This window comes from Ambystoma mexicanum, chromosome 3p, assembly GCF_040938575.1.
Source record: "Ambystoma mexicanum isolate Mex_15411 chromosome 3p, UKY_AmexF1_1, whole genome shotgun sequence".
NCBI lineage: Eukaryota > Metazoa > Chordata > Amphibia > Caudata > Ambystomatidae > Ambystoma > Ambystoma mexicanum.
In genome coordinates this window covers 615,311,427-615,339,063 of record NC_090925.1, presented here as the reverse complement: position 1 = coordinate 615,339,063, position 27,637 = coordinate 615,311,427, and the positions used below count along the sequence as shown (strand labels likewise).

Genomic DNA, 27,637 nt, shown 5'->3' with positions numbered 1-27,637 from the left:
GCTGTACGAGGAACCGGGTGGTCCTAGGGGAGGCAGGAGCGCCGAACGAGCCAGTTTGGCGGCTGGTTGCCCCCCACCCACCCACCTCCTGAAGAAGATCACAGAGAAGGGGACATCTCAGAGCGGCGGCAGTGGCCTTCACCGGACTTGCTCAGTCAGTATTTAAACAGAACCCATCATGCAGGAGTATAAGTTGGTTGTCCTCGGCTCCGGCGGTGTGGGGAAATCTGCATCGACAGTTCAGTTTGTTCAGGGTATTTCTGTTGAAAAATATGACCCCACAATAGAAGACTCGTACAGAAAGCAAGTCGAAGTAGACGGCCAACAGTGTATGCTGGAGATTCTAGACACAGAGGGCACAGAGCTGTTCACAGCCATGAGAGACCTGTACATGAAGAATGGACACGGATTCCCACTTGTGTACTCCATCACGGCGCAGTCGATGTTTAACAACTTACAGGACATGTGAGAACAGATCTTGCGGGTCAAGGATACGGACGATGTACCCATGATCCTTGTTGGCAATAAATGTGACCTGGAGGATGAACGAGTAGTCGGCAAAGAACAGGGTCAAAACTTAGCCCGACAGTGGAATAGCTGTGCCTTTTTAGAGTCGTCTGTGAAGTCGAAGATCAACACCAGTGGAGAAGAAGAAGCCTAAAAAGAAAAATCGACATGTCTGCTGCTTTAAGCCTGCGTCGTGCAGCAGCTCTGAGCCAGTTTACCGGAATGAAGAACTGTTGCCTAATTGGAAAGTGCCAGCATCCCAGACTTCAAAATGAAATCCACAATCTTCACATCTCTGAAGAGGCTTCCCCTGTTTTATATTTGTGAAGAAGTGTGATCTCCTCCTGGTTTGCACAAGGTCCCTGAAAAACCAAAAATGTCTCTGTATATTCTCTCTTGGAAAACAAGACAATAGTATTTCTCCTTTTGCAGTAGCGGTTATAACAGATGTGAAAATAAAAACAAATGAACTTGACTCGCGTTGAAGGATTATGCGAAAGAGCATAGACACATTTCAAAGTTACAAGATGCTATAATTAAGAAATTATTTCATATTGACCTTTTTACCATGGTTCCTTCCCTAACCCTAGCCCCACCAAGCACTAAAAGGTTTAACCGTTACAGTTTTACTTTATAAATATATATAAGAAAATATATAAAGATTTCCCATTGATGGACTCACTGCAGCAAATAACTTTTTTGAGTCATTGTGACTTCATTTTATATTTAAGTCATGGAATATCTTTTTCATTCTGCCATTATATTCTAATTAAAAACATGTTTTGTGCATAATGCTTTGGAAAAAAATGGGTCTTATACCAGTTTTCTTATAAAACTGATTTATATGGCTTTCAAAGCTAACATGATATACTAAACCAACTCTAATATTGCTTCTTGTGTTTTACTGTCACAGATTAAATTACAGCTTTTATGAATGATTAAAAAAAAAGAAATCAATATCTCCTGCTCAAGGAGCAGATCCGGAAGCTTCAAAGAGTTTCCCCGGTGGATTGTTGTGAGGCCGTTGAAGGAAGGGAAGGCAGTAGCCGTGAACCCATGCATCTTAAGTAATGGCACGCCATTCTCCGAGATGCTGAGACAGTCTGCCCCCAACCGGCGAACCATGGGACATGGCCTCAGGACTGTTTGGAAGCGGCTGCGGCAGAGGCAGCTGCCCGAGCGGCTTTAGCACCATGATTTCCCCGCCACCACAGGTACTTTTTCACTGGCCCCTTTGTCTGGTGGCCCTTCTCGTTCTACCAAAGGAGGAGTAGTAACGAAAGGAACCTCCCCTCCACTGCTGTCCCCTAGGATGAAAAGGCAGAGGTTGACGCACAGCTGCACTCAAAGATTTCGCCGCAGCTTTTGAGGTCTGCAACCTCTCAAGGCTCTCGTCAGCCTTTCTGCCAAACAAATGTGCGCCATCAAAGGGCATGTTCAGAAGACTGGCCTGCACATCCAGAGCAAACCCCGACTTCCGCAACTATGCAAATCTGCGTATAACGGTGCTCGCAGCCATGGACCTGCTAGCACTGCCGGCCATATCCAAACCCGACTGAAGGCATCCTTGCCGTCCTGCACGAGAGCAAGGAACCCATCCCTTTCTTCCCCCGCGGGAATATGCTCAGCCGCCAAGGAAACAATTCCACAGAGTGAGTGAAAATCTTGCCAAGGCACACGTGGAGTTGGCTGATTTCAGGGCCATGCTCCCAGCAGAAAATACCTTTCGGGTCCAACCGTCGAAGCGACTGTCGTCCCTATCCGGAGGGATGGTAGTGTACGCTGCCTGCCTCGAGGTGGCCGTAGCCGCATGAACCACCAAACTCTCAGGAGTTGGGTGAGTAGATACATAGAGGAGGTCGCTAATGGAAGGGCAGTATTTCTTGGTGAAAGACTTATTAACAGCCGGAAGAGATTCCGGGGACTGCCAAGCTGCGGCCACCCTTTTCTGCAAGGTAAGATGAAATGGCAAACAGGGTCAGAGCACGGACCTTGATCTAAAATGTCAGTTAGATCATCCTGTACAAAGTCTTCAGGAGGACTGGACCAGCCCAGATACTCCGAGACCCTCGCCATGAGCCTCCTGTACGAAGACTGGATGAGCCACCGGCATACCGAATTCGACTTCCAGAGAAGTGTCCACCCACTGGCATCATGGAGGGTCTGCCGCAACTCCTCCAACTGACTGACTGACTCCACAAAAAAGTGGAGCATCAGGTTCCTCAGCCTCAGACCTTTCTTCCTCTTCATAAATGTCATCCAGAGGGAGTTGAAAGCCAGGTGTGGTGACAGAAGAGGGCCTGGAGGTCAAAACTGGCCTAACAGACTTCGACATAGCCTTCCTTGGAGGATCCACGATATATGGGTACTCCAATGGTACATTTTGAGAAAAAAATCCCTAAAGGTGCCAATAGCACCGAAGTCGACACAGGTGCCGACTGCGCCGTGGGCTGAAACGACGCCAAAACGTCAACATCCGAATCGGACGGACACCGCCAGCCCCGAGCCCTCAATAGGCTGCAGAGGTCTCGCTGGAGACGAGGACCGAGACCTAGAGACAGGTCTCATGCGACTCTTCGATTCCTTGTCCGTACAGGACCTCGAAGACTCCCGATGTGAGTCATGTCGTGTACCCAAGCCCGAAGGCGTGCGAGCCACGGTACGAGACTGATCCTGGCCAGCTTTGTCAGAAGGCGTGACCGGACAAGTGCCCTGCGATTGAAAAATCGCTAACACCGATTGTTTAAACGCTGCCCATTCCTCCGGAGTCGAGGACTTCGTAGGGCATGTAACCTTCCTCGAGGCACCATCCTCCAAGGAGGACGGGGAAGGCGACCGTTGATAGCGCTTCCTAGAGTGCCGGGACGAGGAAGACAAGTGGCTGGAACCACTCCGGGACCGAGAACCCCGGGACTCCTTCCGACGCATAGAGTCTCCCCTCGAGTCGTCGGTGGAAACCCCCTTGGACTTAGAAGTCCGGTACTTAACAGGCTTAGAGCCCCTACCTGCCTGGAGCTACCCCTTCCGCTCCCGCAAGGCCGTGGCAGTCAGCGACTGGCATTTCGAGCAGTCGTCTGTGTCGTGCAACTCGCCCAGGCACCACAAACAAATGCGGTGGGGGCGGTGAGCGACATTTTCGACTTGCAGTCCCGCAGGTCTTGAAGCCAGACTGCAGAGTCAGATGGGTCGAAGAGAAAGACATTGCAATGATGAACACACAAGGTGCGCCGAGTCTCACGAAGTTAACGCATTCGCGGAAAAAACAGAACTGAGGCTACGGGCGCCGTGCGTCCTATTTATAACATCCTGTGACGTCGCCTTCGACGGAAGCCTTCGAGGGACATTGACCAGACGCCATTGACCCAGGACGCCCTCTGCCGAAAAAGTTTCCGACGTGCACAGCTGTGGACATTACATGTCAAAGATGTGGAATAAGTTGGAGGACACAATCCATTCGAAAGCCAACCAATTATAGGGGTCTATGTAATCAACATGCTATATACAATGTTGCACAGGCCAACCCGCTGCTGTCATTCTGCTATAATCGGTATTGTATGTATTTAGAGGTGGTTCAAGGCATGCATATTAGATAAGGGGCATCCAATGGTATTACTAATAGTTCTATGATATATAGGTTCCCTTAACCAATCCCTCCCCTAAATAGATTTTACAGTTTGCAACGTAGGAGGTCATGGATGACGCATATCAAAGTATAAAGCCTCTGTATAGCTGAAACCCAAGTGTGAGTGTGTGGACTGCAGTTGGTTGTTCGCAAGATTGCCCTACTTTATTTGAGCTGACAATAAAGCAGTCATATTCTTTGAGTCTGGTTATTTGGGTCTGAGATCATTATTGGTAATTCCATCAAGCACATGAAACGCTCCAAGGCGCTAGAGCACAGTATCTATTGGCAGATTAATTCAAGGTTATTAACAGCAAGTTCATTGGAAAAATCGGAACATAATCATGCTTTTCACCAGAACATTAAGCATGAAACATTCCTTACAAATATTTTACATAGTGGCACCAAACTCATGCCATCCCAATACATACAAGCAGTGGCAACGTCAACAGTTTTCACTTGTGTAGGCATTTGCAAGGCACATCCAGAACGGTACAACCTGGCCACAAGATGGTAACAAGCGGACATTGGTGGGATTTGGGAATGATAGCAGTGCCTAGCAAATGCCTATCTAATATCTATACACAAGCCAAAACTATTGGCTGTATTAAAATAACACTGATGGATCACAGTATGATGTTATTACTTGATGGAGCTAGATCAGAGAGATCCCAGGAGGATGGGTTTTGGGGTGGTAGTTGCAGGTAAGGGTATAGGGACAAGCATGGCCATGGGCACTCAATGAGTGGGTAAGTAACCAAACATTTGCAAGCAGTGCGTACCTCCAGGCATTTCTTCTCCCTCTTAGCTTTAACAGTTTTGACTTCTTGGTGGGTAACCAAAACTAAATAGTAATATGCCAATTGTTTGATAATAGAAAGTTGGACACGCCAAACACTTATTTGTCCATTATGCACTTTCCAACTGTACCAATGAGCAGATCGTGAACATTTCTCACCAGGAAACAAACAGTTGAAGCATTTGCCAGCCTTAGAAGAAACTACCAAATGGTGACAATGTATGTCTGCGGGTATAGCAATGAGTATGGAACATTTCTAATAAATAATATGATTGGAGGCTACAACCTATAATACAAGTATAGAGAAAGCCAGTTAGAACTTGGGTAAATCCGGAGTGGTTGGCATTCATGTCAAAAATGTGCTCAATTATCCATTACACCTTAATGAAGAACAGCAAGGAAGGACCAGCTTGTTACAGCAATTGTTGCACATATTAATGAACTGCTCAGCAATTGTAGAAGAGCGGGAGATTTTGTGGCTTGGCCCAGTTAGTGAGGGTTCACCTATGGGAGGTTTCACTGCAAATTATCTCCCTCAATTGGCATCAATATACCCCCCTGCCTACTCAACCTCTTGCTATTGTTTGATTCCTGTCCTGACGTTTTGAAGTAAGGCCTGTTTGCTTTAGTACCCAAGGCTACCATTGCTGAGGGACTCTGGCTCCAGTTGCGAGATTCCATGTTATCTTTCAGCTGCACACAGCACCTTACAGTGAGGTACTGCAGGGGAAGTTTGCATCAGTTTTCTTTTAATAACCTTTCTGTTACGTTCATGTTGTGTCTAGGATGGGCTGGCCACAGCAGATATTTTTCTTCCATGTTTTTCGGGTATGCACTTTTAGATTTTACCACAATGTAATTTTGAGTTCTGCAATACTCCGAATGGCTGTCACACTTGTTTTTCATCATGTCCTTTCAACATCTTGTTCTCTAATTACTTCTGCCCTCTTAGGTCAGAAAATGCCATATATGGTAAGCCCTCGAGTTTGCCAGGCAAAACGGTGATGTGAGCATTTGGCTGGGTGTGGGGGCTGGGACTGCCTAGTCCCAATCCACAGTCTAGCCAGTGGTATGTCTGTTGCTGGGCAAACGTGGAGCAAGAGGCCGTCCACGATTGAATGGTGCAGATATTTACCATTGGTGGGCTGGAGGTGACCCTGGCTCGAATTTAGGATAAAACGAGTCCACATGCAGCCATTCTTCTGATTGTCATTGGACACCAGACCACTACGAAGAGTTGCAGCCCACTGAAGATCCAAATACCAGTGTTGACATTGAGCAATGCCTCCAGCCAAGTCCCGATGAAACCCTGCCTCTCTGGGTCGATCACCTGAAAGCCTTCATTGATGCTTCGACCCACACAATGTTCGGATCAATCAGTCTAGATCCCTGTATGCCGATCCTGCCATCTGGAGCCTTTGAAGTGTCACAGAACCAACCTGTGGACTGACCAGCTCCACCAAGGGCATTAACTGTACACTGATCCCCGTTCTAAGTTTCGGCTTGGAACTTCGTAATCCTCCAGTTTGTGCTCTAAAAACCGTCCCCCCACAGCTGCTGCTCTCCATCTTGAAGAGGGGCCTTTTTGAAGCAATGTATGTGTCTTCAGCAGGTGAGTTGCATGCCGCCACTTGATGGCAGTGTTCTTCGCTGCTCCCCGTTTCCTATGTGTCCTGTAGGGTCTCCCATCTTCTTGGACCCCTGGTGGTCTGCATCATGGGGTGGCTGGAACCATCTTGCTGAAGTTGGGGACCACTTTATGCCCAGGGGTCTGCAACATATGGCACTCCAGATGTGTTGGGCTACAACTTTCATGCACTCTTACCATGACTATGAGGGCTAGAGTTGATGGGAGTTGTAGTCCAAAACACCTGACGAGCCAAAGGTTACAGACCCCGGTCCTAGCCAAACCCAATCCTGATCCCAAAAACGACGTCCGCACCGAGACTCCTGGGCCCTCTGCAACGAAACCAACCATCAACGGAGGTTGGCCCAGCAAATCTAGGAAACCTACGAGTGATTTCTAATGGATTCGGAGTAAGGGGAGCGAGCCTGTATAGCTGTTTCCAATCCTCCCCACACCCCGCGCAGTAGGGTTGTACAGGGACACATTCCTCCCCGTACCTATCCCTCTACTGATCATAATCGGTGGAATTCTGGCCAGGGATTCCCCCCTGGGTTGCCCCTAGAGTGGTGGGATTGGGAGAGGACCCCATATTTATCGAACTTTGTTCTTTCATCACTGGAACATATTACTCATGTTACTCACCTGTTGGCTTGCAAAGTGCTGGTCATTGGGCCGGCTCTCGGCGGGTCCGAGATCCGGCACCAGATATGCATCCGGATCTCGGGATCCGGCCAGAGTCAGCCGCCCAAGCCCATGAACGGGCTGGAATATGTAAAAAAAAAAATTTAAAACATTTAAAAAAGTGCCCGCGACGGCAGCATTGCCTTTTAGCAAGGCCTTGGCACTGGTGAGTAATGCACAATGCTCGTACATGTACAACCGATTCCTTTCAGTTGTACATGTAGCGAGCTTTGTGCATTACACACCAGTGGCAAAGCCGGTAGTAAAAGGCAATGCTGCCGTCACAGACGCTTTGTTTTCTTATTTTTTTTCAAGTCTTCCAGCATTGCTGGATGTCCACTACTTGACCCGCCCCCTCTAGACCGCGCCCTTCGGATACCGCCCCCCCCCCAACTCCTCCCCAACCCCGGCCCTTGTTTTGTGGGATCCCCCACCACATTTTTTCCATTTCCACCACTGGGCTTGCACACTACTTTCTTCACTCTAAAGACCCCTGACGCTGTACAAATGGTATTTTCTAGGACCTTTTGACTTTAAGGGTGCTAGACTTACTTAGCTTAGCTGGGAAGGAGTTTAGGGCCCTTATTTTTCTAAGGCAGAGTAAAACTTATTACATTGCTTTTACAGTGTTCTTACACTGTCTTAGCTGAATTTCAGCTGCTTTTGCCCTACTTATGTTTTCACGTGCTTTACTATAGTTTTTCACGTTTTATGACTGAATCACTTCTGTCTTAAAGGTAAAGTGTAGGGGAGCTCTAGTGAGATCACCAACTGTGAAAGTATGTGAGTGAAGGATCATGGTCCCTGTACACGTAGGATAGGGGTAGTATAACAGGCGCTCCCCTGTCAACACTATTTTTTTTTTTAAATCAAGATGTAATATTCCGAACCAACCACTAGATGGCGGCCTATGCAAAGCATGTGGTTCTAAAAAGACTCGTAAGCCTCCGAAATATTTTTATTGTATTGATTTAGTAGTGCACTTACCTAAAATTGTTATTGCATAGATTATGGTCAGGCCTTAGTGTATTTTTATACTTACTGCATAATTTAATTTATGTGCGTGTCTCATTGTACTATTACACCACCTCTTTGCTAAAATGGATTTCCAAAATCAGCCCTGGGGGAGGATTTTGGGAGGCCACCTAATTATTGAAATCTATGATTTTGTACTGGTATATTTAATTTATGATATGTACAATTTATTTTTGATTTATCCTATGTATCTATTATTATTATGGTATTTACTGAGCGCGAACCTAGCTTCAAGAAGCAACAGAGCGCTTTACAGAGGTATACAACAATACAGATGCATAATGGAGCGCTTTTCAGAGGTAACAACAGAGCAGCTATAAAGCCGGGGTAGGATACAGAGGAGTACAGCTATACCGGGTGGCGGGGAGGAGAGGGGTGGAGTCTAGCAAGTCAGGTGGCATGAGGCGCAACGGGATGGCCTAGGTGTTGAGGAGAAGAGACTCCTTGAAGAGGTGGGTCTTTTATCTGAATTGTAGGAGCGTGGGGGCGAGTCTGATGCTGATGGGGAAGAGGTTACATAGTCTTGGGGCATAGGCAGTTAAGGTTTCTTTTCTGGTCCTTTCTTTTTTGCAGCAGCAGATTTCGAGTCTGCGCGTATCCTGGCTTCTGGTGGTGCGCTGTCCACTGGAAATGCTGAGTTTCTCAGCGAGGTAGCTGGGTGACTTGAGGGCGACTGCCTTAAAGATGATGCAGCAAGACTTGAAGGTGATTCATGCATGCAGTAGAAGTCGGTGAAGGTCGATGAGGGCCAGGGTGATGTGGTCGTATCTGTGTAGAGCCTTGATGAGGCGTGTGGCTGCGTGTAGGACACTTCACATGGGCACAAGGCAGGAAGACAAGAGGCCTTCGAGGAGTGCATTGCCCCCATCCAAGTGGGATAGGGCCAGTGGTTGAACGGTGAACTAAAGCTGTCCGGGATGGAGGAAGGGCTTGACTTTACGCAGGAGGGAGTGCTGATACCAAGCGGTCTGAGTTTTCTTAGCTATGTGTGTCTTGAAGGAGAGTTGTTTGTCGATGTGGAACCCGAGGGACTTGGCGCAGGAGGTGAGCTCGGGTATGAAGCCCTCAGAGTTCATGGTTGATAGACAGGTCTGTATGTCTGAGTGTTCAGTGTTGCTGGTGAAGAGTAGGAATTCAGTCTTGGGGTGGGTTGAGCTTCAAGTATGCATAGGACATCCAAGACTGGATCAGCGACAGGCAGGATTTGAGCTATTTATTTTTTTTAGGTATATGGATGTGTGTCGTTGGCGTATTGGTGGATGTGAATGTTTTGTGTGGCTAGGAGGGCTCCGAGTGGCTCCATGTATAGATTGAAGATCACTGCTGAGAGAATGGAAAATTGCGGTACTCCACAGGTGACTGGTAGCATTGGCGATCTACAGGAGTCCATCTGAACAAACTGCTGGCAGTTGGCATGGTAGGACTTGAACCAGCGTAGGACAATGTTGCCGATTTCCATCTGCCAATGTAGGGTGTCCATAAGCGCATGGTGGTTTACTGTGTCGAAAGCGGCCAAGATGTCAACTAGAACCAGGAATGGCCATTGTTAACGATGTTGAGGGTGTCATCGACCACCTGTATGGTTGCTGTCTGCATGCTGCATCTGTATCTGAATCCAAATTAGAAGGTTTGGAGGAGACTGTTGGTGTCAATGTGTTTCTGCAGTTGTACAGCTACCGCTTTCTCAATGATCTTACCTAGGAAGGGTCTCGGGGAATAATGCCTCTGGCGGTATAATTAGGTAAGTCTTTTGTGGTGAGGAGGGTTCTCCTTGTTAGTCCCTTGTTTCACCTTGCTGTCCTTTTGTTTCCCCTTGGGAGCCGGGGTTCGGCTAGGATGCAGTGGAAGCTGCGCCGACCCGTGAAGAGAATAGTACCCCCGGTGGTAAAATCAGGTAAGTCTATGGGGGGTATTCCTCTGTGTATTCCCTTGGCTCACCTTGCTGTTCTCGTCTTCTCCTTAGGTGCCGGAGTGCGGCGTTAACATGCAGGAGGATACAGTGAAATGTGAAGATGCTGCGAAGGCCGGTGAGTTCAGCGCGGCGCTGCAGCAGGCGAGGCGACGCGCATAAAATAACTTCTTTCTTCCAGCTCGAAGGCGCGATGGATCTGGAATTCAGGTAAGGATCAAAAGTATTGCTCTTGTTCTAACCTTTTATCCTTCTTTCTCCCTTTTTCTAGGAGCTCCAAACTCGAGGCGGGCGTTGCAGAAGGCTGGATGCAGACTTGCAGGCACGGTGAGCGTTACGCTGCTGGATGCAGAATAACGCGAAGCGTGTGCTACTTTTCGGGCGTGGTTTAAACAGCCTCCAAGGTAGTCCCAGGTAAGTATTCCTCCCCAGCCCCACCTGAGTAAAAAAATAGTCCCTAGGTAAAATAGTCCCTTCCAAGCCTCTTTTGGCTTGGAGCTCTTGCAGCATGGTCTGCATCAGTCAGGTAAGTTTTAATCTATGAGCCTGGCGCCGACTGACTCTCCTTATGAGCCTGGCGCCATAGGCGCCAGGACTGCACCCAAATAGCCCCTAGCGGGGGATGTTGGGTTTGCTTGGGGTAACTTGATGCCTGCTTCCGGGGTTGCTGGACTTGGTCTGGGTCACCGGGGGTAGGCATCATGATGGTACCAGGCCGCAAGAACAAGGTAACCTTTACTGCATTTCAATATTTATTTTTTTTGGCAGCTGGGTTGTATGCCATAGACCCCCAATGCACTTGCCAGCCCAGGTAAGATGGAATAATAGGGACTGAGTGAGTGGGAACTTTTTTCACCACCAGCCATTCAGATTTGCTGGTCACTGTAACCAAAAAGTTACAGGAGCAGTGAGAAAGGGGATACTGTGTAACCCCTCAGCCCTCCCCATAAGGTGGGGTATACTGATCTCGCAATATAAAAAGTTAGAAAGAATACTAAATATCCCCCTGCCCATGGGAATAGAAGTTCTCACAAGGAAAATAACAGAAAAAAGCCCAATGGGTTCCCAGCCACACTGCACAGAGTGCTGTGTCTAGCAAAAATCAATGACAGATGCCATAGAACTTGAAGACTGTTCAAAGATGGCCACCAAGGAAAGGGCAGCCTCACACATGAGGAAAGGTAGAGGAAAGGAGTAGCAACAGCTAGTGACCCACCGCAATGAGTTAAGTGGGGAGGATAGATTATTTAAAAAGGTGTCCAGGGGTGAGGGTGGGGGAAGATGGCACGTGCGGGAGGCTGCCATCAGGTGGCTTGGAACGGAAGCTAACATTGGAAGATTCAGCCAGTGTTTCAAGCCTCCTGATTAGCTGGCTCCCCGACCAAGGTTGCAAATAAGAGATGAAGCCTGTGTCCCAAGTGAGAGTCTTCTCTAGTCCAACCCAAGGTGGACTTTTGTAAAACTACCAAACAACATCCGTAGTTTAGAACATCACTTCGCCTTCAAGAAGGCTCTGAAAACCTGGCTCCCGACTCAACTTTGTGAAGGCCAAAAATGCACACACATTTGTAGAATCTCTTCCTTCACCTCTTGCCCCGCTGACTATGGTCTTCCAAAGGGCATTCCACCCTTCAAGACCCCTTCAACACTTCAAGACCATACCAATGACAGTAGGCATTTTCATAACATGTATGTCCTGTGTGCTGCGGAAGGTAAGGTTAAATCAAACCCTCTCTGAAGCAGTAAATCCGGTGCCTCCCATGCCAGATCACATACAGTCTTTGAAAGAAAGTGGAATTTTACTTTGTTCGCATAGGGATCAGACACACATTTTACTTGTTTAATGTCAACAACACTATGACACGCAGGGTGGGAATCCCTAAAAAGAGGGCTAGGATGAGAGCCCTATTCAGTGGGATTACCTCATCCAATTTAAAGATAGACTTTAATGAAAGGCTTAACGATGGACTGGATCCGGCCATTGATGCTAATCTTAGGCAAGCAGTATGGCATTTGTTTTCTTGGCCCATGCCAGCTTAAATTCCCTACTTTTCATTTTGGAGTGACATGGGCTCAAGAGGAGGTCGTAATCTGTTTGTCAGATAGTCATAGTTTTTGTCCCATTCGCTGATGTTGTTACAACCTTGATAGCTGGTTGTGCCATCTTCACTCTTGGGTGGATTATTCACTACCACTTATTGTTTTGGTCTCATTTGACATTGACTCACTGCTAGGGGTTATATGTGGTTCTGCTGTATATATCCTTGGGAGTGCAGTGCTTTGCACCAAAGTGTGCAACCATTTACAGGATGCTTTCTTCTTACCTATATGAATGTGCTTCATATTTTTAGGTTTCTTAACGTTAAGAACACTATCTTTAGAGGTTCTGTTCTGCGCAACTGCATTATCAGTCCTTAATACTAGCAGCTCTTGATTAAATAATTATGTCTGCTCTTATAATGTCTTACTCTGAAGCTGTTGATCATCAGATTCTGTATTTTCTTCTTTTAAAGACCTCACAATAGCTAGGGGGGACCCAAAAGACAGCCTAGCATTTGGGTTATCCTGGTTTCCAAAAGTCTGATGGCATCTTAGGCTTTCACTATTTTAATAATTGAATCTAATTGATTAGAGTGTTATTTCACTTCCCCTCACCAGAGTGCAGGATTGAGATGTTAGGTAAGATTTTCATATCAATGTTACATCTTCCTGGCCTGTGTCAACCCCAGAACTTTTTGCAGGACTGGTAGATTATTTTCCCTATACCTCAGTGAGTGGGAACCTTTTTCCACACTCTCAGAATCTTGTACCCTTTTTATGGGTGTCATTTCTAAGACTCTCTATAGTGTCTTTTAAAAGTGATCCTCTTTGACAACATTTTGCCAAGTAGTGCCTATTGTTGCTGGGTTTCCCGGAGGCTCCCCTTTTAACTTTCTCTAGCTAACCCTGCGAGAACCACAGTTGCCAAGGGATCCCTTTTATGTTTTATTAGGTGAGACCAGCACCCCCCCACCTTATGTGGAGTGCTGGGGAGATTCTAAGTATCCCCTTTCTCATTTTAAATACAACATTTATGTTACAAGGACAAACTCACACTAAATGGCTGGTGGCAGTGAAGCTTTTTATTAATTTGGTGCACCTTTACCGTGGGCTATTTGCACAGCCCCGGTAAAGGCACCCATGGGTGCTCATTTTACCAAAATGACCCCAGTCTTGTTTTTTCACCATTTCAGTGTTCCTTGTCCTTTCTTGTTCCTTCTCCTGACATCCTGGGCGGGAAATTCCTTTGTGTGATTTTTATATTCTGCAAGAATACTGCAGATTCCCTGCCCAGGCTCCAGAGAGTCTGAGAAGGCAGGAAGGAGCCCAAAACTCTGCAGCGCTTTGTCTTCCAGCCTGACTGCGAGAATCCAGTTCAAACTGGAAGGCTGGCTATCCCGAAAGGACTGCCACTCCCTCCACGCCCCCAAGTTTGAATGTTGCAAGGCTGTTTGAGTGGCTAGGTTCCTGCATAAAAGTCTGATCCTGGAAGCTGAAGAGGTAGTAGACCACGGGAACCAAAGCCGAAGAGGAAGATGAAGAAACCGCAGCTGAGACGATTCCCAGCGACCTAGAGACCCTGTTGTGTAACCAGAGCCTTCTGTAGCCCTTCCTTCCAATCGACCTGGGGACTCTGAATACGGCGTCCTCGACCCAGAGCCTGGTGAGATCCACTCGACTCAAGAAGACCTGCATTTTGAGCCATCCCACATTGTGCTGCGACCTTGCGGGGCTGCAACACCCCAATACCTCGAGCCATTGTGCGGTGCATGGTCTTCCGAATTCCAAATCTCGCTGAAACTTTGTGGGCATCCTACTGGATCTCCAGGGGCACGATTCAGGTCTGAAAAAGTCCCCTCATCAGAATGCTGGACCTTGCAAACAATGAGAAACCAACCAGCGATATTCTGTCTTCTTCTGTGCTCCTGAAAAGGTGCGACATCCACAGAGCCGCCAGGAAACTCTTGCCTGGAGCCTTCTCCTGTGATCCCTGCAGCAAATGTCCTTCCAAAGTCCTGTCTTCCGTCTTCTTGACAAAATCCATCAACCAGGTTTTTGGCTGCAGATCCTGAGGTACTGTGTTGGCTGGGGCATTTGACCTACCTTATGCCTTTGTGATTTCAGTATAGCTTTGGGGTGTTTACTGTGATTGGGAGGCTACTCATCCAGTTCACCCAGGCCCACTACGGAATCCTCCTAAGGTGTCTTCTCTGAAGTCCCTGGACCCTCAACTAACTTTAAAGTGAAATACTTACTTGTTTGAACAGTCTTCCTCTGGAACTCTCACTTTTCCTGCAACTGAACCCTATCTCACCCTGCCTACAGCTGGCACCTAGACCACTAGGGGCCTCTATACTGCCTCCGAGTGAACTCATGCTATAGAATAAGGGAAGGACTGGATACGAAAAGGGCTCTGCCTTGAAAAGAATAACAAGTTTGCAAAAGTTACTTGCTTGTAAAAGAAGTTGGTTGATAACTAACTCTGAACACGAGCAGTTACACAAGTTCTTACTTACCTTGAATGTGTGTTGCACTATTTTGAAAAGTATATATAAGGTTAAGTTACTCACCTGTGAATTGGGTGTGCCTCTTCCCCAAAAGTAATGCTGTTGGTTTTACTTCACTATTCCTGTTAGGATAAATGTATGAGTGTCCCCAATTGGGTCTTGCTTCCCCTGACTTGCTGTTAGCCTGTCCAGAATTAGTCTGCCTAAGGTTATACTTACCTTTAAATTGCTCATAGCCCCTTTAAAAAGTATATAGGTTTTACTTACCTTGTGTTAGCTGTGTGCCATTCCTGGAAAGTGTTCCTTTAGGTCTAGCTGACTTTGGTCTGCCTGGGGCATCCAAAATTAGTATAAAGAGTTCTTGCTTATCTTAGACTGTGTCCCACGCGGCAAAAGCAACTGTAATTGTATATTACACCAAAAAGGTCTTAGTCACCTGGTATAACTGTGTGTTATCACAAAAGTAGCAGAGGTATATACTGTTCCTTGAATCTGCATTCCAACATTCCGAAAAGGTATATTTGCAAGTTGGGCGACAATTTGATTTCCTTTTTGAGTGTCACTGCATAACCGACAGGGTCTACTACCATTAAATTACTGTAAAATAATCTGAAAGTAATTTATGGTTTTACTCCCCAAGAATAGGTGTCAACTATACTGAATATGTATAAAAAAGGTCTGACTTACCTAGAAATACTTTTAGGTGTTCTAAATAAGGTATCTGCTTGGATCTATTTATTTAAAGCACAGTGTTATAACGTGTTTCGCGCCCACGGAATTGCCTCTGAAGTGCCTGTTCATGCCTGTGAGAGTCTGCGCCCGAATCTGCTGCTGCTACGAGCTGCCGTTGCCCCGCCCCTACAACAGGCAAATTTACCATTTAAGGCACGGGCATGCGCCCCTGCGCGCGCCCCCGGAAGTGCCTCTGAAGTGCCTGTTCACACCTGTGAGAGCCTGCGAGAGTCTGCGCCCAGATCTGCTACTGCCACGGTGCGTGTTACACCCAGGACTCTGGATTCTCATACCATCTACATTTCTCTGCTGTTCTCTGGACCAGAGGGGATTTAAGAGGTTCTATGTTCCATGCTTAATGTTAGGCAGAATTGCATGCAGTACCCTCTGGGACTACAGTGTAAGCAAAACCAACCTTTGGCATAAGTCTGTACTACACAGTTTTGTGGTAGCGAGCTGAGCAGCCAGGCTTATCTCAAGAGGGAATGTGAGCAGTACAAGAGGTTACACAGAGGTTTTACAATCACAGTGGTTCAAGTAGACACTTACTCTCATGGTTTCTTGGTAAAACACTTATTAATTTATTACACAATTTAGAAAACATTCACTAGAAGGAGGCAACTTAATATTATACACAAACACTTCATTAGCAAACCAATACGTTTCTGAACAAATTAGGCTCCCCTAAATAGGAGCAAAATGGCATTTCAGTTACTTTCAATGGGAGTAAAAAGGCACAAGTTAGCAGAATAGATCACAAATACTTTCTTAGGCAGTGCAAATAGTTATAGTTCACTAGAGGACTCAATTCAGTTCAATAGGCCTAGGCCAAAGTCAATGGACTAGTCTCTTGGCTAGGAAAGAGCAGTTCTTGAAGTAAACAGTAAAGTCTTTGCCAAAGTTCTCAGAAGTAGTTTGTACGAAAAAGAATCATATGTTGGGTCACAAGCTGATTAGGCATGCAAGTTTGGAAAGTTCCACGAACCTTCACCGCGAGAGAAGCGTTCTCTCAATCGGGTTGGCACAGTACCTTAGTTTGAAGCAAAAGATGCTGCTCAGGACGTTGGTTCCTGGCAGTTCCTGCAGATATCACTGTTCCTGAGCCTCAGTCGTGGGAACAAGAGGGAGGACATCAGGGGACTCCACTGTAGGGGATCGTCGGAAAATGCTGTCAAAATGGAGTCACTTCAGTTCCAGTAACTGTTCATCAAGCACACAAGCTGGTGTCCTTCCCCCTGGTTAATCCTAACCAGCTCCGAGAATGGCTTCCAGGAGGCTTACGAATTGATTGGTCCCACCAACTCAAAGGAAGAAGTCGTCATTGAAGGGGCTTCTCTGTCGAGGAGAACTTGGCAATTCGGAACTGCAGCAGGGATTCACCGGGCAAACCAACGGTCCAGGAGTTGCAGCAGCCGTACTCTTCCAGCTTGTCTTTGGTTCTTTCGTTCCAGTGGTTGACTCTGCTTTCCAGTCCAAGAGACTCGCCTTTTAAACAGTTTTCTCCCATTCATTCCAGCCTAGCTGCCACTCGCCCAGCAGGGTGGCTGTCCTTGCCAGACAGTCATCCAGCCAACCACGCCAGAGTGCATTTTGGTCTCCTAGGAGACTAAGCAAGCAGGTTTCGGGCACCTCCCTCACTTCCTGCCCACCCCCAACACTCAGACGCCAGAGGCAGTCTTCAGTCCTGATGCCTGCCAAAGGCATAGAAACAAAGGGACCAAACCTAGTTTGGCGCACGGAGAAAAACACTAGAAGGACCTTTAAAAAAAGAAATGTCGAAAAAAGAAGACCACGACCTGTTTAAACAAAGGGGTTTAAGGCACCATCTTGAAAAACATGGCTTCCGCGATTTTTAGCTACTGGTGTTTGCGGTCGAGAAAAATCATGGTTTAAAAACCACTGCCACCGGCCATTTCGACAGAAAAAGGTGGCATTTGACTGCTACATGAGTATTTTAAACACAGGGGATACTAGGTAACCCCTTCCAGCACTCTATAAGAAGATAGTGTGTGCTGCGGATAGGAATTTAAAACTATTAGTAAAGTCAATTTAACCGTACATTCTCTGAGAAACAGTAGTGTATCACAAAGAAGGTATTTAAACCTTTGGGAAGTCCAAAAAGACCTCCCTGTGTCACTGCACTGAGGCTGCTGTGTAACACACATGAAAAGATGCCTATGGAGTTATATTATAACTCCATAATCAAAGAACTCCAGAGTAAAACATACATCAAAATACATGAAAGAGTGGGGAAAAAAAGGCTCACACTTTCCAGGTAAAAAAACCAAGTCCTCAAAATCCAGCAAAGTTGCTGGGGGTCTCTAAGCTGAAGGGAATTAGCACATTTTTGAGAATTCTCCCTAACACTCGTACCCCCCAGGCTAAGGGATAGGAGGATTTAATCCACCCCTGGATGAATCGCCTTACTCCAAGTCAAACATTCTGGAGAGACCATCAGCATTTTGGTGGTTATACCCTGACCTGTGTTCAATGGTAAAATCCAACCACTGTAGGCTGATTGACCATCTTAACAATTTAGGATTTCCCCCCTTCATCTGCATTAACCATCTCAAGGGAAGATGATCAGTCTGAATCACAAAAGTAGATCTATACAAGCATGGTCTAAACTTCTTCAGTGACCACACAATAGCAAAACATTCTCTTTCAATGGTTGCCTAGCTTTTTTCTGGTTCTTCAGCTTTCTGCCGATGAAGCAGATGGTGTGTTCCCTACCTTTTTCATCCAGCTGACTCAGAATTGCACCTATACCTGTATTGGAAGCATCTGTTTGCACAATGAAGGTTTGGCTGTAGGCAGAAGCTCTTAAGACTGGAGCTTGACAAAGGGCTTTCTTAAGTCCTTCAAATGCCTTGTTGCACTCCTCATTCCACCGGACCTTTTTAGGAAATTCGGGTGAGGAGACTACATTCAAGGGAGAAGCTATGGACCCATAGTTCTCTATTAAGTTCCTATAATAAAAAGTGAGACCTAAGCAGGCTCTCACTTGGGTTTGAGTAGTAGGGGTGGCCCATTCTTGTACAGCTTATATTTTGCTAGGCAATGGCCTTATTTCACCTCCTCCTACGTCATGTCCAAGGTAGACCACTTTGCTCTGACCAATTTGACATTTACTTGCCTTTATGGTCAGATGGGCCTGCTCAAGAGCTTGCAAAACAATGGGCCTGCTCAAGAGCTTGCAAAACACATCCTAAGTGGTCAACATGTTCTTTCCAAGTAGGGATGAACACTGCAACGTCATACAAGTATGTCATGCAGAAGTCCTCCATCCCATTCAGAACTTGATTAACCATCCTTTGGAATGTTGCAAGTGCATTCTTTAATCCAAAAGGCATTACCTTAAAATGGTAGAGGCCTGCTGGGGTTGAAAATGCAGTTTTCTCCTTGGCATGGTCTGTCAGGGCTATTTGCCAATAGCCTGACGTTAGATCAAAAGTACTGAGGTACTTGGCTGAACCAAGTTTGTCCACCAGATCATCTGTCCTAGGTAAAGGATGGGCATCAGTCTTAGTGAGTGCATTTAGAGCTCTATAGTCCACACAGAATCTCAACTCTTTGGATCCTGCCTTTGACACTAGTACAACTGGACTAGACCATGGACTGGTAGGGGGTCTATTACCCCGAGATCAAGCATCTTGTTGACCTCTTCCTTTATGTGGGTTCTGCCTCTGCTTTTAACAGGTAAACAGTCACCAGTGAGTATATCATGCTGGCCCCAAGGAGCCAAGCCTGGTGATAGTGAAAACAGGGAGGCAAACTGATTTAACAGAAACTTGCACTCCCCTCCTGTTGTTCCAGTGTCAGATTAGAAGAAAGATACACTCCTATTTTCTCATCTAAGGGTTGTCCCCTGAGGAGATCAGTTAGAGGTTCACTCTCTTCCTCCTCTGGAGCTGAAGCTGGAAGCAAAGCTCCCACTTCTGGTCTTGAGACATAGGCTTTTAGACGGTTGGTGTGAAAGACCCTTGGGGTCTCCTTAGGATTGCCTAAATCCACCAGATAGTTGACCTCTCCAAGTTTTCCCACAACCTTGAAGGGTCCTATCCATTTGTCCTGTAAGGTCCCCTGCCTTGTAGGAACCATAACTAAAACTTGCTGGTCTTGAGTAAACTCACCCATGTTAGCCTTCTAGTCATGCCAATGCTTCACCAGAGCCTGACCAGCTTTTAAGTTATCAGATGCTTCTGTCATCATGTGTGTCATTCTCCTCCAGAGACCTAACACATAGTCAGTGCCTGTCACTGGCTTGGGAGAAGGAGCATTCTCCAACCCCTCCTTAATTAGGGCCAATGGACCTCTAACTGGATGACCATAGAGAAGTTCAAAGGGACTAAATCCAACTCCCTCCTGGGGGACTTCTCTATAAGCAAATCGAAGGCATGGCAGTAGAAGGTCCCACTTTCTTCTAAGGGGATCTTCTAAAGCACCTATCATGCTCTTCATAGTACGGTTAAACCTCTCTACCAACCCATTCGTCTGGGGATGGTAGGCAGGTGAGAACTTGTAAGTCACTCCACAGTTTTTCCACATGGCCTGCATTTAGTGGGACATACAATTGGATCCCCTGTCAGAGATGACTTCCTTAGGAAAACCTACCCTGGTAAAATTACCAAGTAGGGCCTTAGCAACAGCCTGAGCTGTAACAGTCCTCATATGTATAGCTTCAGGATACCTAGTAGCATGGTCTACTACAACCAATATAAATCGATTGCTTGAAGAGGTTGGAGGGTCTAAGGGACCAACAATGTCAATTTCTACCCTCTCAAAAGGGACTCCCACCACTGTGAGAGGCACTAAAAGGTGCCACATTCTTGGCTCCACTCTTGACAGAGATCTGACAAGTGTGACAGCTCCTTGTTATGCTCGATCTAAAATGGCGCTGGCGCGCAATGCATTTTGGGAGCGCTCGGAGCCATGATGGATATTTACTTCATACCGCAGTGAAAAGCTGCACACATTTTGCTGAGTGTTAGATTCACGGTGCTGAGAAAAGCATGCTTTCCAAACCTGGTATGCGGTCAAGGACATTTCTGCTGGGAAAGCTAACTTTGTTATGGTTTGCTACTGTTCTCCGTGGAGCGTGTTTTTAGAGAAGGGAGGCACTGCGCTTCTTGGGGGGAGCTCTCGATTGACCCAGGTGGCAACCGACTGCTGTTCCTCAACTGCGCAAGTGCAATTTCCAGAAGGTTCGAGAATTAACTCCCTTTTGTGGAGTGTGTATATATGCAGAAGCCCGGAGGTAGTCAGGTGAGACTTCAGCCGGAGAAGGACGCTTACGTCCGACCCTCCTGTGAGCTGTGGTGCTCTCGGCCTGGCTGTTCCCGGGGTCTTCCAGCCTCTTCTGGGCGAGATGAGGAATCCTGTTACGCTCACGCTGATGTATTTCCTTTTGAATTCTTTACTTCTTTTGTGATCCATGTCCATATTATTTTTGTGTGTTATTTGTATGTACTTCTATGCTTTGAATAAATAGCCGTATAAGAGCTGATTATCTTCTAAGAGTGCGTGGCTGTGAGTTATTGCGTCCGTCTACGTTCAAAGTATTTGCTCTGTAATTGAATTGGTGATTTATGTCTGTTCCGTGCACTTTGGGGAGAGCAATACACTCCTACATAATTTATCGACATCAGACCCCAACTTAGGCCAGTAGAAATAGAGAGAAAGTCTTTCCTTGGTCTTCTTGAAGCTCAAGTGACCAGCCAAAGGAATCTTGTGGGCTAACTGTAGGAACTGGTGTCTTGTCTCTAGAGGCACTACAAGTCTTCTGAAGTCCCCTGGGATATACTCAGTTGGTTCACTGTAGAAGAGGCCATCGTCCCAGTAAAACCTATGCTTCCCTGGTTCTTGCCTGTCCAGCTGGGAAGCTGCCTGTTGGCAAAGACCTTCAAGAGTAGGGCACTTTCTTTGACCTTTGCTGAAGTCTGCCCTATATGGGCCACCTTCTGCCAGTAAAGACTGCAGTTCAGGATGGTCTTTAGGATCCAGATCTCCAACAGGGGCTCGGTCTTCTTCCAGCTCTGAATTTTCAGGAGCTGATTCAACCTTTCCTGGTTGTCCCTCACACTCAGCCTCAGCTGGTGGAGCAGTCACAGGTGTGACTTTGGACAGTCGTCTCAGGGATGCTGAGTTGGTACCCTGTGTTGGTAGCACAGGAGTGCTTTCTGGCTTTTTCCATGAGATCTTGGGTTTCTCCTTTGTCTCAGTGTTCCTGGAAATAGCAGTTAGTAGTTCCTGTGGACTGGGTGTTATATATTCCTCCATAACATCCACTAGAGAGGCAGCTAAGGTACTCTCTCTGGCCTTCCTTGTCTGCTCCAGTTTCCTTTTACTGGGAGGCCTGGCGGTGCTTGGTACAACTCCAAGAGCTTTTAAGTCATTCCCCAACAGGACACTCTCAGGCACCTCACTTTGTGCACTAACAGGTATCTGGACAGTCATGTTGTTGCACTGGATGAGAGCTGGTAGTCTAGAAAGCATTTGGACAGGTCCTCCAGCAAGCTTAGTGTGGCCTTTGGGTGCCTTAGCAACATGCTCAGGTTTGAAAAAAGAAAGATTCATCCACCACTGTAATGCTGGCCCCAGTGTGTCTAATGGCAGGGGTCTCCTGACCATTCACAAGTACACGGTCCTTGTAATATTCTTTTGTTTTTTCTGGAATTAAATTATATAGACATCTAAATTCTGTTGTTCCCACAGACCCAGGGACACTAAAGAAACACTGGCAGAGACCCCAATGGGGTCTTCAGCCAGTAATTGAAAGTTTCCACTTGCCATTTGTACTTCTCCCTCTAGGGAAAAGGCTAAAGAGACAGTGTGGACCCTTGAAGGTTTACCCTTACATCTGGGATCCTCTCTTTCACATGGTCAGTAGACCCACAAGCATAACATTTTCCAAATGTTTTGACGAATGGGGGTCTCTGCTGACCTCCCTCTGGTTTGGCACCAGAGGTTTCACTAGCCTGATTAGGTTTCCCTTGTGGCTTACCCTTTTTATGTTTGCAGCCCTCTTTTGGATTAGAGGTATTATAATTCTCTTTGCCATCTTTCTTTTGCTGCTTCCCATCATCCTTTTTCTGAGTTGCCCCATAATCCCTGTGAGTAGCCCTGTTGGCAACCCACAAGTCAGCAGCCTTTGCGAACTTCTTTGGATCAATTTCCTTAGAGTCAGCCAAGTGCTGTCTCAGCTCAGGAGAGCAGGCATCAAAAATAGATTCCAACAAAAATAGATTTGTCATTCCTTCAAAAGTGTTAACTCTGTAACTCTTTACCCAACCATCAAAGTTCTTCAAACATTCACACACCCAGGTAGCCAAAGGGGCCCCATCATGCTTTTTGAGGATCCTAAACCTTCTAAGGTACTGGGAAGGAGTTTTCCCAAATCTCGCTATCAAAGCTAGCTTCATATTTTCATACTCCAATCTTTCAGGTTTCCCCACCTCCATTACAGCATCAGTTGCAACCTGGGGGTGCCTAGACAAAAGCCAATGAACCAACTGATTCCCTGTAAAACCCTGAATCCCATAGTTATATTCAAAAGCAGCCAACCAATCCAAAATAGCAAGTCTCACCTCATACATACTCCCAGCTTCTTTAGGCATGCAAGGCCTCTTAGGACTGGAAGACCTAGAAGACTCGGGGATAGAACCATTTTCAAGAGACAATTTCTTCATTTCAAGAGCATGATGCATTTCCATTCCTCTGAGTTTGATTTCTTGATGTTTACTTTCAGTTTGCATTTGGAGCCTTTTGAACTCTAACTCAATTCTCATTTTTTCTCGTACTGCTACATGAGTATTTTAGGTACAGCGGATACTAGGTAACCCATCCAACACTCTATAGGAAGATAGTGTGTGCTGGGTCTAGGAATTTAAAAAGACTAGCAAAGTCAATTTAACTTTACATTCTCTGGGAAACAGCAGTTTATCCCAGAGAAGGTATTTAAACCGTTGGGAAGTCCAAAAAGATATCCCTCTGTCACTGAACTGAGGGTGCTGTGTAACACACATGAAAATATGCCCATGGAGTTATCTTAAAATGTCAATCAAACAACACCAGATTAAAACATACATCAAAATACATGAGTGTGGGAAAAAAAAGGCTCACACTCTTTCCAGGTAAGAAATTCAAGTCCTCAAAATCCAGCAAAGTTGCTGGGGGTCTCTAAGGTGAAGGGAATTAGCCCATTTTTGAGAATTCTCCCTAACACTTAAAAATACAATATTTATCTTGCTCTTTTCCTTCATTCATAAGAGCTGCCTTTGCCCCGCCCCTACAACAAGCACGTTTACCATTTAAGGCACAGGCACGTGCCCCTGCAACACCAGAAGTGCCTCTGTAGTGCCTGTTCAAGCCTGTTCAGCTCTAGGAGGCTCGACGGCTTATATACTTCTAATCCCCCTCAGGTCCGCGCTTGCTTACACCCTGCATCTTGCAAGGTAACATTGCCATGTTTGTCAGCGTTCCATCCCCTGTCTGAAGAGCATTTCGTGCACTGGTAATGTGCTATTCTGATATCGGCTTCACCAGTGACATTTGATATATTGTGAACTATACTGTATTTGGAGATATATTGCATTGATCTATGCTCAACGTCGGATGCAGTTGCTGCGAAAACAAAGGTTATCTTAACACGTGATGCATTCTGGTGTTTAAAGATTATAATAGAGTATCTACGTAGTTATATACTGGTCAGTTTTAGGTATATGTATCTGCGGTTCGTATTTTAATTATTGTTGAAGCGCAGCAGTATTTTTCTGTTATCGCTCTGCTTGACTACCTGGACTTTGTACTTGGGAAAAGAACATATGCTGAAAGATAACTGGAAGCACATTTATGTACGAGTGACTCTGGCTGGAATAGGTGAAGTGACCTGTTGATATCGACTTGGGGTGTGGTTATTTGTATCCCTCATTGGAGGGGTAGGATTGCAAAGGGTGGTTAGATCTAATGCCTGTGGCGACTGGTGAAAGGTATTCGGGACCGCGTCCACGAACTCGGAGCGTGAAGTTAGAGGGAGCTTGGATGTATGAAGACATTCTAGCCGCTTTCCTGGTTTTCACGCCCGTAAAGGGAACCAATGCTGATGGCACTAACAATGCCACTTCCGCCGTCACCTGTAGATATTAGTGATTCTGCGATGTTAGAACAAGATGAGAGTGATCGATCACCTATTCCTATGGAGTCAGGTGCAGAAAGTGGCACAAGTGTTGTGGAGATCAACAGAGGGGGCAAGAATGGGGCGGGGGAAGATCACATGTGTGACCTGGAACAGTCCTTTATGGACACTCCACCAGATTTCCAGTCAGGGGTGGTAACACTGTTCGCATTCTCTCAGTACCCCATGGGACAGGAAGAGGGAGGTGAAGATCTGATCCCTTCGGATCAATCCAACCAAGATGGTGGTGGTGGTGGTGGTGATGATGGTGGTGGTGGTGGTGGTGGTGGTGGGGTGTGGGGGTAAGGGATTTCATCAGGAAGCATAGCTACTTCTGCCCCTACTGTCCGAGTTAAAACTCCATACTGCATGCCTGAAGGAGATAACTTCAGTGTTAGGAAAACTTGCCATGGATGTTAGTGGACTACTAAAGAGGGGTCTAGAGCCTAACCAGATACATACTCCCCAGGGACAGGGAATAGAATTACTGAGATATTTTATTGGGTCAGAGATCAACCAGTCCTTATACCAAACAGACACCGGGGGGTGCCCTAAATATCACTGACCAGGTGAAAGACACTTAGAGTCTTTTACTACAACCACAAATAAACAAGAGGAATAGAAAAAACAAACATGTCCATAATCAACATCCAGTATTGAATAAAGGGGCGAAAAAGCAATCAAGTAGAAATTGGAGATCACTGGTCAGAGAGGAAGATCCTGAATCTGATTGCTTAGGGGGTGGACTGGATATTGATCCAGAAATGGAATCTGTGATTGATATAGGGAGTGGGGTAGAGGCACAAAACACCATATTTGAAGAAATTAAACAAAGAGGAACCAAAAAAAACAACAAAAGAAATGAACTGAAAAAAGCTAATGCCATCATAACAACCAAGAATGTCAATAATAACCCCCGTCAGACTCCACTGCAGGGTGGTAATGATAAGGAGATATACCAACTATTTAGCAAGAAACCTATTAAGACAATGATTCAGTCAAAGTCTCCTTTACTGCCAGAGAAGCATAATTCAGTAGGGGAGGATTTGCAGATCGGACCAACCACCTTTCAGGAGGTCTTTAACGAACAGATGGGCCTTACGCATATGTCAACTGAACTATTAGGTTCAAAGCCATTGGAAGGAGAAGCGCAGTCAAGGAAGGTATTATTAATACAGGGCTCGGAGATGATATAACAAAAAGACAGTCTAGAAACTGTAAAAGTTATGGATAATAATTCTTCATTGAAGGGATATATTAGATCAACCATAGCACAAACGATCTCTCAACATTTAACTCTCAATGAAACCCTACCTGTACAGAAACCAGTTATGGTTTAATCGAAGTTTGAAGGGGGCGGGGGGAGACCACTTGGGACAGTAACTAAGTTGGAAGTTGTGGAACAACCTCAGGTAGTGACTTCAACAGTGACGGTTCACAACTGTATCAGAGATATTTGAAGTTTATTCAGTGGTGGACCCCAGCGTTCATCGATAATCCAAGTATACTTTTGTATTACCTGTTTGATTATGGGGGGCCACAATCATTGAATAGAGAACGCGTTTTTGGCCCTGCTAAATTAGGATTCCAGCTCTGAGACTACTCAGTTGATTTAAAGCGGATTGACTTTATACATCCAGAACGTTACGATCACATTCAAATAGTTTTTGATACACGTTCTGTGTATGAAGCAGTATTGCTGGAAGCGTCACAGTTTAATAGGCTGGGCTATGACATCCTCATCTTTAGTCCGGGGGTTCAATTAGCAAATCGGGTGGAGAGAGTGCAACAATCTAGGAGGGCAAATCAGGAATGGAGACTATCCGAGAAGGATCAGAATCAGGACCTAAATGTAGAGGATGAGCAGGGCTGGAGGTGGATGGCACTTTCCTTGAGAGACTCCATTGCTCAGCTGAAAACCTTGAAAAAAGATCTTTAACCAACTTAAAAATATTAAAGAAATGATCTTAATTTCATGGAACTCTAGAGGTTTGTTGCATCTTACTGCCTTTAGTGACCTATGCTCATACCTAAAAAATCAAATATAGTTTGCATTCAGGAATCCTGGATGACAACTGAATTTAATCTTGATGGCTATGAATGCCGTTCCCAGTTAGCAGCAAAAGGGGCCAGAGGACATCCCTCAGGCGGTCTTTTTTCAGCCATTAAGATTGAGCCTAGGTGGAAAATTTTGGATGATTTCTCTTCACTCAGGGGACTGTTGGCAGTGGAACTAAAAGACGGGCATTGTTCAGTTTGCATTCTTATAGTAAACATATATTGGAATCCGCTGCATGACTTTTCGCTTTTCATTGAGAAGGTCAATTACTTTCTTACAGAAATGACAGTGAAATATAAGGGCCTTCATATAGTGGTGGCGGGTGATTTGAACAGAGAGAGAGTCCAACAGGTTTGATCCGTAATCAAGAGCCCGAATACGAGCTGGGTGTATTAACAACGATTAATGTGGATGGCAGATGTAAAATAATAGAGGGTTACAGGGGGAACAACTAGAAAGCACCTCCAGGGCCACATATGGCACAACCTACTGACGAACTGGGCCTGTATCATGTTAATTCTACTATAAATTGTGAGTTGGAATCATTTACATGGTTCTATGGCTACAGAGCCTCTGCCATTGATCATATCTTCATGTCACAGCACCTGTTTGGTGCCTCCCATAAATTTAAAATATTAGACATCAATTTAAGTGACCACCCTCCACTTGAAGTTGATATTAAAATGGTCCAGGAGCATAGTACGGAAAATAGCTTTTCCACATGCCTGGAAGTAAATACCTTAAAAAAACAGGATAAAATGGCATGATGGCAATGTAGGAAAACTGAATTCATAGTAGCCTGATTGATAACAGAAGTTCCACATTTACCCATGCTAAATTCTCTAGATCTATGGATAATCTCCTTGCTAAATGATACAATATATGATATGACAGTTTATTTATATAGCGCCTATACACAATGTGTTTCAAAGCGCTTCAAGGGAGGG

General features: G+C 45.8%; 1 protein-coding gene and 1 pseudogene across 3 annotated transcripts in view; one reads left to right on the top strand and one right to left on the bottom strand.

Moving 5' to 3' along the window:
- Positions 1-27,637, bottom strand: part of ZNF335 (zinc finger protein 335) — a 1,126,934-nt gene that overhangs the window by 607,026 nt on the left and 492,271 nt on the right. The window lies entirely within an intron of this gene.
- Positions 162-1,051, top strand: LOC138580658 (ras-related protein Rap-1b pseudogene; annotated as a pseudogene).